The sequence below is a fragment of the Sturnira hondurensis genome, unplaced genomic scaffold, assembly GCF_014824575.4.
Source record: "Sturnira hondurensis isolate 20B ecotype Veracruz unplaced genomic scaffold, ASM1482457v3 Scaffold0017394, whole genome shotgun sequence".
NCBI lineage: Eukaryota > Metazoa > Chordata > Mammalia > Chiroptera > Phyllostomidae > Sturnira > Sturnira hondurensis.
In genome coordinates, this window is record NW_028090025.1 from 5,316,225 (window position 1) to 5,325,336 (window position 9,112).

At 36.1% G+C, this 9,112-nt stretch overlaps 1 non-coding gene across 1 annotated transcript; it reads left to right on the top strand.

Annotated features, from left to right (window-relative positions):
- Positions 1-5,629: 5,629 nt before the first annotated feature.
- LOC119002088 (U6 spliceosomal RNA) lies at positions 5,630-5,736 on the top strand. The gene has a single exon (XR_005069672.1). It is a non-coding gene; the product is annotated as a U6 spliceosomal RNA (small nuclear RNA).
- The last annotated feature ends 3,376 nt before the right edge of the window (positions 5,737-9,112 follow it).

Below are 9,112 nucleotides of genomic sequence, written 5' to 3' on the forward strand. Positions count from 1 at the left end.
GATACCATTATGGTGAGGTACCAGTAATGATACCAATGGCTGTCATTAGTAAATCAGCAAACAACAAGTGCTGGTAAGGATGTGGAGAAAAGGGTACCTTAGTGCACTGTTGGTAGGAATGCATATTGCTGGGATCACTGTGGAAATCAGCACGGAGTTTCCTCACAAAATTAAAAGTGGAACTGCCTTTTAACCCAGTGATTCCACTTCTGGGAATAGATCCAAAGTTCCCAAAACACCAATTCAAAAAGTATATCGATACCCTTATGTCCACAGCAGCGCTATTTATAGTAGCCAAGATTTGGAAACAGCCTGTGTCCATCAGTAGATGAGTGAATAAAAACACTGTGGTACATTTACAAATGGAATACTATGCAGCAGTAAAAAATAAGAGATCCTGATCTTTTGTGACAGCATGCATAGAACTAAAAACTATTATGTTAAGTGAAATAAGCCAGACAAAGAAAAACAAATACTATATGGTGTCATTTAGAACTGGAGTCTAAGGAACAAAATAAACTAATGAACAAAATAGAACCAGAGGTACAGAAACAAGGGACATACTGATAACTATAAAAGGGAAGGGGCAGATTGGGGCTGGTTTAAAGAAGGTGAAGAGATTAAACAAAGAACTTATGTGTCACTCATGGACCTGGAAAATGGTGTGTGATTGACTTTGTGAAGAGGGGTCTGGTTGGAGGAGCAAAGGGGAAAAATTGGGATAATTCTAATAGCATAAACAATTTTTTAAAAAAGCTTAGAAAGTAATAGATTATCCAGACTCACAAGTTAGAAAGAGGCAGATGCTGTATTTCTATTTAGATCTCTAAGTTCAATTTCATAAAGATTAAAATTGTGGAGAAAATACTTAATCACTGGAAATTGCTATGAAAATGCATGATAGAAATTCAAGTGCAGAACTTTGTGGTAATTGCACACTGATGATTTTTCCCTTCCTTTGCAGTCACACTGTAATAGAGGAAGGGGTCAGTTCTAATTTTATGTAGTCTTCAGTTCTCCAGGAATATTCGCATCTCCACACTTTAAGCTTCTTAGAGAAGAGCAATTTGACTTTTGAAATATATACAGCACAAGTTCTAATATAGTGTTGAAATATTGTTGATATTTTAAGCAATTTCACTAATTCAGAAAAAATAAGTCAAGTAAAAATTGCCATTTTATGGGATTTATAAAACAAATCAATTAACGTAAATCATGGTTTTATCAATATTTATAAGAATTTGATCTTAAAGCAGCAAACATTTGTATTACCTCTCTCCAGGAACAGGATTAAAGAACTTTGTTCTTAATGGATTTGCCAATACAATATATCCTGGACTATAGAGGTAATTATGTAGAATTTTTAAACCTTTATTTATTAATCTTCTTAGATTCACAGTTTGTTTTACAATAATGATAAGTTGTTTTCTAAAATGACAACTATGTTTTTCAGCAGCATAATTTACCTCTAAGTATTTAGAAATACACACACACACAGTCTTTCCATGGTCTGTCTGTTTTTGGCATTATGGGTCATTCTAAAATAACCCCTCACTTGTCCTGATGAGTCAACCTATCAGTTTTATTGGTTCTAAAGACCTGTCTTCTTAGTATTGGTTATATTATCTGTCAATCTCTCACATATATGATTAAAAAGTAGACATTTATAAAGTAAAACTATATAGAATGGGATTTAAATTTCTTCATTTATTGATTTTATTGCTGGCATTAACTATGGGTAAATGGGCTTAAGGAGGCCTTTCAGATTATTCTGAGTTTATATGTGAGCAGCAGATATTAGATTATGTACTCTACAGGGTGTTATAAACATTAATTAACTCCCATAACAAGGAAATGTGGGCTCTATTATGTCTATTTTGTAGATAGAGAATTTGCAGCTTGTAATCAAGCCACACTGAGCCAGACACCAAGGAGTTTCCCATAAACAAATAGATATAGTAACAGGTTTGTGCTGACCAAAAGTATGCAGCAGAAAGAAAGAAGGAGCTCCTACCCTTTGTAACACTATGGATGAAACTGGAAAGCATTATGCTGAGTGAAATAAGCCAGGTGGTAAAAGACAAATACCATATGATCTCACCTTTAACGGGAACCTAAACAACAAAACAAACAAGCAAGCAAAATATAACCAAAGACACTAAAATGGAGAACAGGCTGACGGTGTCCAGAGGGGAAAGGGGAGGGAATTTCAGGGGAAAAGGGGAAGGGTTTACCAGAACAAGTATAAAAGACACATTGACAAAAACTAAGGAGGGGTGGAAATGGAAGGGAGGTAGGGAGCATTGCGGGTGTGGGCTGGGATGGAAGTAAAAGACAAAAAACTGTACTTGAACAGTTAAAATAAATAAATTTAAAAAATAAAGCTGTCATGTTTGGCAGTCATTTTTATTCGTGATTTTTTTATTCAGTAAACACTAATTTAGAATAAGCCCACCCACATTTTTCCTTGTTGCTCATAAAAGTTGTCTAAGGGTATTCTTTTATTTACCTTCACAGTTACTTACCACCACACAATAATTATATTATTGTTTTTATCTTTTTTGTGTCATTTTAAAATCAGCTTGTATTTGGTTTATCAATTTCCCACCACTTTTTCTTTTTATGTAATCCATTTCCACACCAATTCCCATACTTCTGCAGGAGTTCTGAAGAAGAGATGGTTCTTCCCATCTTTGAGTAATTTTACCCCTCTTTGCTTCCTGAAATATATGATTTCCATACTCCTGAATTATTTCTTCAATAGTTACTGTGTCAGTCTTCTTATGGACTTTTCTACCTATCATTTCTATTTATAGATCCATTAATACTTTCTCCTACAAATTACTCTTATTTTCCCACATGTTTAATTGTCAAATCCTTTAACATGTGTTTTTATTTCCATTGTGGCCATTCTCCTAGTGTGTGTTACTTTAACAGCTTGCAAAGTCTTTCTAATTTGGCATACTGCTAACACAGATCTCTCAGCACTATAAGCTTAATGCCTATTTTTTCCAAAATTCATATGTTGGAATGCTAATGTGCAATGTAATGCAATTAGGAAGCAGGGCCTTTAGGATGTGATTAGATTATGTGAGCAGAAAGGGCCCTCATGAATGGGATTAATGCCTTTAAAAAAAAAAAAGCCCCAGGGAGTTCCTAGACCCTTCTACGATGTAAGAATAAAAGAAGTCAGCATTCTGTAACTGAGAAGAGGCTCTCACATGACCATACTGTCTTTATCCAGGACTTTCAGCCTCCAGAACTGTGAGAAATAAATACGTTTTTCTTAAACTAGCTAATCTGTGGTATTTTGTTATGGTAGCTAAATGGACTAATACATCAAATAACCAGACAACCTTTACTTCTTTGTATATTTTATAACTTTTTTAATATTTTAAATTAATTTTAAACACCTTTCCACTATTTATCATTTTTATAAGCCCCTATCTATGAATTCTAATCTTTCTAATCTTCTAATTCCCTCTGATCTTCTTGATACTGTATTTCCCATATATTTACATAATTTTTATTTTTCTCTCTATTGCTTCTTCTCTGTAACTCCTTTTTTCTTTCACATCATCAAATGTCTCCTGAACAAAATAATTCATCTCTCTATTTTTACAGGCTAAACTTCCACTATCTTCAACTACTCACTGCCATGTAGAGTGTAGTAAATAACTGTATAATAGATGTAACCAATAAGAAACACTGTCTATAACTAAAGTATTCAAGAAATATAGAAATAATATTCTTCTATTTCTATTTAACTAAACCCTATTTGCACATTGAGATTCCATTCCATGGCCTGACATCTGGTCTTGAGTCTTTCCCTGAGAAGATACTTGCTAAAGAAGTTGTCATGCTATCAGATTCTTACACAGGACTTTGTGCCAGACCCTGTTGAGCTGTTCCTACTTTCAGTGGCTTTTAGGTAGCAGATGCTTTTGTACAATATCATATTTAGAGGCATGTGATCATTCACTTGTTTTGTCATCACAGTAGGCCATAATGCTTACTGAAGAGGTCTAAGATATGTTTTACATGGATTTCCTATGAATCTGTTTCCATTTTTGAGCCTTTCTTCCATCATCTCTCTTTACCCTTCTTCTCAGCCTCCTGTCCAGAGCTCTGCCTAGTATCACAAAATGGGACTATCTCTTAGAGACACTGAATTTCTGTATTTTCTTCATCTATATCTAACTCCTTCCTCTCAAGCCTCCATGGGAAGGGCAAATCCCAGGTCTCACTCACAGATATTTCTTTCATGAATTAAAACCTCTCTAAACATTAAGAGCTTAGCTTTCTGGGGACTAAAGGTAAGATGCACTTTAATTTCTATTTTCCTTACTGTAATGAGCAAAGTTCATCAGGTGAAAAATAATAAACATCCAGGTATAAAACAGGTAAGTAACATCTGGTAGTATTTGTATTGTTCCATATTGTCTCATGATTACAGTTTTGATAGAGCTAGAGCAGAAGCTCAGCTCTGCCCAGCAGACTTGTCACCGTCAGAGAACAGATGAAGTAAAGTCTTATCATGGTCTCTCTATATTCACTCCTGCTGATTTCTTTAAGCAGTTTGCATGTTGTTTATGGCTCATTCTTCTCACAAATTCACATGAGCATGCTAGAATCAATGGGGTAGGTGGAGTGAGCAGGTAAACCAGGGCTAGAATACTGAAAAGGTATGATTTATTAGTAGGTATCAATGTAATTGTACATTCCAATTCTGTTGGTTTATAAACTATGAATTTTGTTAAGCTAGGAATGATATTCCCTAGGATCACATGATCCAGGTAAAAGTTGGTAAAAAGGAGAATAACATGAAATTGGGAGGTAATAGTAAAGCAATTATAGTTACTCACGAAAGATTATAGCAGTCAGATGTAATGAAAGGGAACGTGAATATAGCTAATGGGCTCTAGCTGCTCTTTACTTTTTTCTGGCCCATGCCCAACTCTTAAACCTATTCACTCACCCTGATGAACAACAGTGGTCCCAACTCTATGATAAGATGCTTGGCTCTAGATCCAGAGTTTTAATCACATGAAAGCTTTAGCTTCCCAGTCAGGACCCTTCAGTTCCCCTTCTTATTCCCAATTTGGTGCTTAATTGACTTCCTGATGCTTGCAGAGGATTCTTGCTGTGATTTTACATAGATTCCAGGCCCTGATTGACTCGGGTCTCCCCTATAGTGTAGGGTTTAATCCCTGCTATACTTTCCCATAACACTTTTAAGGACTCTGATACCCATAGTGACCTCTGAATGGCATAGTGATGAGCTCAGTATTTGTTCTGTTGGGTTCTCAATCTTCTTGCATAGGCACAAGGAAAAATAAACAGTTGAATCATAGATATGGAAGTTCAAAATATACAGGAAACTTGTGCAATAAACTAAATAGAAAAATATCAGCCCTCGCTGGTGTCACTCAGTGCATTGAGTACCAGCCTGTGTGACCAAAGGATTGCTAGTTTGATTCCCAGTCAGGACATATGCCTGGGTTGCAGGCCAGTTCCCCAGTAAGGAGTGTGTGAGAGGCAACCACACATTAATGTCACTCCCGTTTTCTTTCTCCCTCTCTTCTCCTCTCTAAAAATAAATAAATAAAATCTTAAAAAAAAGAAAAGAGTGCTCGCTTCGGCAGCACATATACTAAAATTGGAACGATACAGAGAAGATTAGCATGGCCCCTGCGCAAGGATGACACGCAAATTCATGAAGCGTTCCATATTTTTGGAGAATTCTACAAAGCTTTTAAGGAAGAGCTAACCCCTATTCCTCACAGACTATTCCAAAAAATCCAAAAGAGGGAAAACTCCCCAACTCTTTTTATGAAGCCAGTATCACCCTAATTTCAAAGCCAGATAGAGACGCAACAAAGAAAGAAAATTACAGGTCAATATCGCTGATGCACATAGACGCTTAAAATCCTCAATAAAATATTAGCAAACCGCATCCAACAATACCTCAAAAAGATCATACACCACGACCAAGTGGGATTCATCCCAGGGATGCAAGGATGGTTCAATATACGCAAATCAATAAATGTAATACACCACATAAACAAAACCAAAGACAAAAATCACATGGTCATATCAATAGATGCAGAAAAAGCTTTTGATAAGGTTCAACACACATTTATGATAAACGCACTCAGAAAAATGGGAATAGAGGGAGCATTCCTCAACATAATAAAAGCCACATATGAAAGACCTACAGCCAGCATCATAATCAATGGGCAAAAACTAAAAGCTTTTCCACTAAGATCAAGTACAAGACAAGGTTGCCCACTGTCACCACTGCTATTCAATATAGTATTAGAAGTTCTAGCCACAGCAATCAGACAAGAAAAGGAAATAAAAAGCATCCAAATTGGAAAGGAGGAAACAAAACTGGCACTGTTTGCAGATGACATGATAGTGTACATGGAAAATCCTATAGCCTCTACCAAAAAACTGCTCGAACTAATAAATGAATTTGGCAAAACAGCAGGATACAAAGTCAATATCCAGAAATCAAAGGCATTTTTGTATACTAACAATGAATCAGGAGAAGCAGAAATCAGGAAAAAAATCCCATTCGATATAGCAAAAACAAAAATAAAATATCTGGGAATAAACCTAAGCAAGGAGGTAAAAGACCTGTATGCAGAAAACTACACAACACTGAAGAAAGAAATCAAGGAAGACACAAACAAATGGAAACATATACTGTGTTCATGGATTGGAAGAATTAACATCATCAAAATGTCCATACTACCCAAAGCAATTTACAGATTCAATGCAATACCTATTAAAGTACCAATGGCATATTTTACAGACATAGAACAAACACTTCAAAAATTTATATGGAACCATAAAAGACCCCGAATAGCAGCTGCAATTTTGAGAAAGAAGAACAAAGTAAGAGGGATCACAATACCTGATATCAAACTGTATTACAAGGCCACTGTAATCAAAACAGCCTGGTACTGGCACACAAACAGGCACATAGACCAATGGAATAGAACAGAGAGCCCGGAAGTAAACCCAAATCTCTATAGTCAATTAATATTTGACAAAGGGGCAATAACATAAAATGGAGTAAAGACAGACTTTTCAACAAATGGTGTTGGGAGAACTGGATGGCTACATCCAAAAAACGAAACTTGAGCACCAACTTACACTGTACACCAAAATAAACTCAAGGTGGATAAAAGACTTAAATATAAGCCGTTAAACCATTAAAGCCCTAGAGGAGAGCATTGGCAAGAAAATCTCAGATATTCCACGCAGCAATATTTTTACTGACACGTCCCCTAGAGCAAGGGATATAAAGGAAAGAAGAAACAAATGGGATCTCATCAAAATTAAAAGCTTCTGCGTGGCTAAGGAAAACAGTATCAAGATAAAAAGAGAAGCAACTGTTTGGGAAAACATATTTGCCAATGATACCTCAGACAAAGGTTTAATCTCCAAAATATACAAAGAACTCACATGACTCCACTCAAAGAAGACAAGCAACCCAATTAAAAAATGGGCAGAGGACTTGAACAGACACTTCTCCAAGGAGAACATACAGAGGATCCAAAGACACATGAAAAGATCTCGATATCACTAGCTATCAGAGAGATGCAAATTAAAACCACAATGAGATAGCACTTAACACCAGTCAGAATGACTATCATAAACAAAGAAACAAACAACAAGTGCTGGAGAGGTTGTGGGGAAAAGGGGACCCTAGTTCACTGTTGGTGGGATTGCAGACTGGTACAACCACTATGGAAAAAAGTATGGAATTTTCTAAGAAAACTAAAAATGGACATGCCTTTTGACCCAGCAATTTCACTCTTAGGAGTATATCTTAAGAATGCTGAAACACCAATCCAAAAGAACCTATGCACCCCAATATTCATAGCAGCACAATTCACGATAGCCAAGCATTGGAAGCAACCTAGATGCCCATTGGTCAATGACTGGATCAAAAAACTGTGGTACATTTACACAACGGAATTCTATGCTGCAGAAAGGAAGAAGGAACTACTACCCTTTGCAACATCATGGATGGAACTGGAAAGCATTATGCTGAGCGAAATAAGCCAGGCGGTGAACGACAAATATCGTATGATCTCACCGCTAACAGGAATCTAAACAAACCAACCAAGCAAGCAAAATACGACCAATGACACTCAAATATGGAACAGGCTGACAGGGTCCAGAAGGGAGAGGGGAGAGAATCATAGGGGAAAAGGGAATGGACTCACATGAACAAGTATAAAGGACACATGGACAATAACCTAGGGTCGGGGGTGGAAAGGGGAGGGAGACGGGGAGCATGGGGCGGGGGGCGGGTAGGGTTGGGAATATAACACAGAAACCTGTACTTGAACAAGAATGAAATAAAAATTATATTTAAAAAATAAAGCTACAGGAGACTAAAAAATAAAATAAAAGAAAAAAATAAAAGAAAAATATCAATATGACTTGCTGTTCTACTAAATCAAATCATTTCTAATATTTTGATTCTCATTAAAACAATATCTTAAGGCCTTATCTTTATGATTTCTTTTTTAATGATTTTTAAGATTTTATTTATTTATTTTTAGAGGGGAAGGGAAGGAGAGAGGGAGAGAGAAATATCAATGTATGGTTGCTTCTCGTGGGTCCCCTCCTGGGAACTGGCCTGCAACCCAGGCATGTGCCCTGACTGGGAATTGAACCGCGGTTATTTGGTCTGCAGGCCCGCCCTCAATCAACTGAACTAAACCAGCCAGGACATGATTTCTAAATATCTGAAATTATATATCACAATGCTTTTTTTCACATTATGTATGATAAAGGATATGGTGTCTTTGTGTATGTATGCAACAAAAGCAAAATTCCTTTAAGTCTTTATGCAGTGTTCTTGATTTTATTTTCTTCTAATCTTACTAGTTTTGTAAGTACTAAGCACTACTTCCTTAATATTTGGTTTTCTTCTTTGTTCAATAGAATATTATTTATTTAACAACCACAACAAAAGTTTTCCACAATTACCAAACCATGTAGTACTCTGGAGAAACTGATTTGGAAGAAGTGGCAAAAGAAAAAATATTTATCTCAAATTTTAATTAATCTTAATATTAATTTCTAC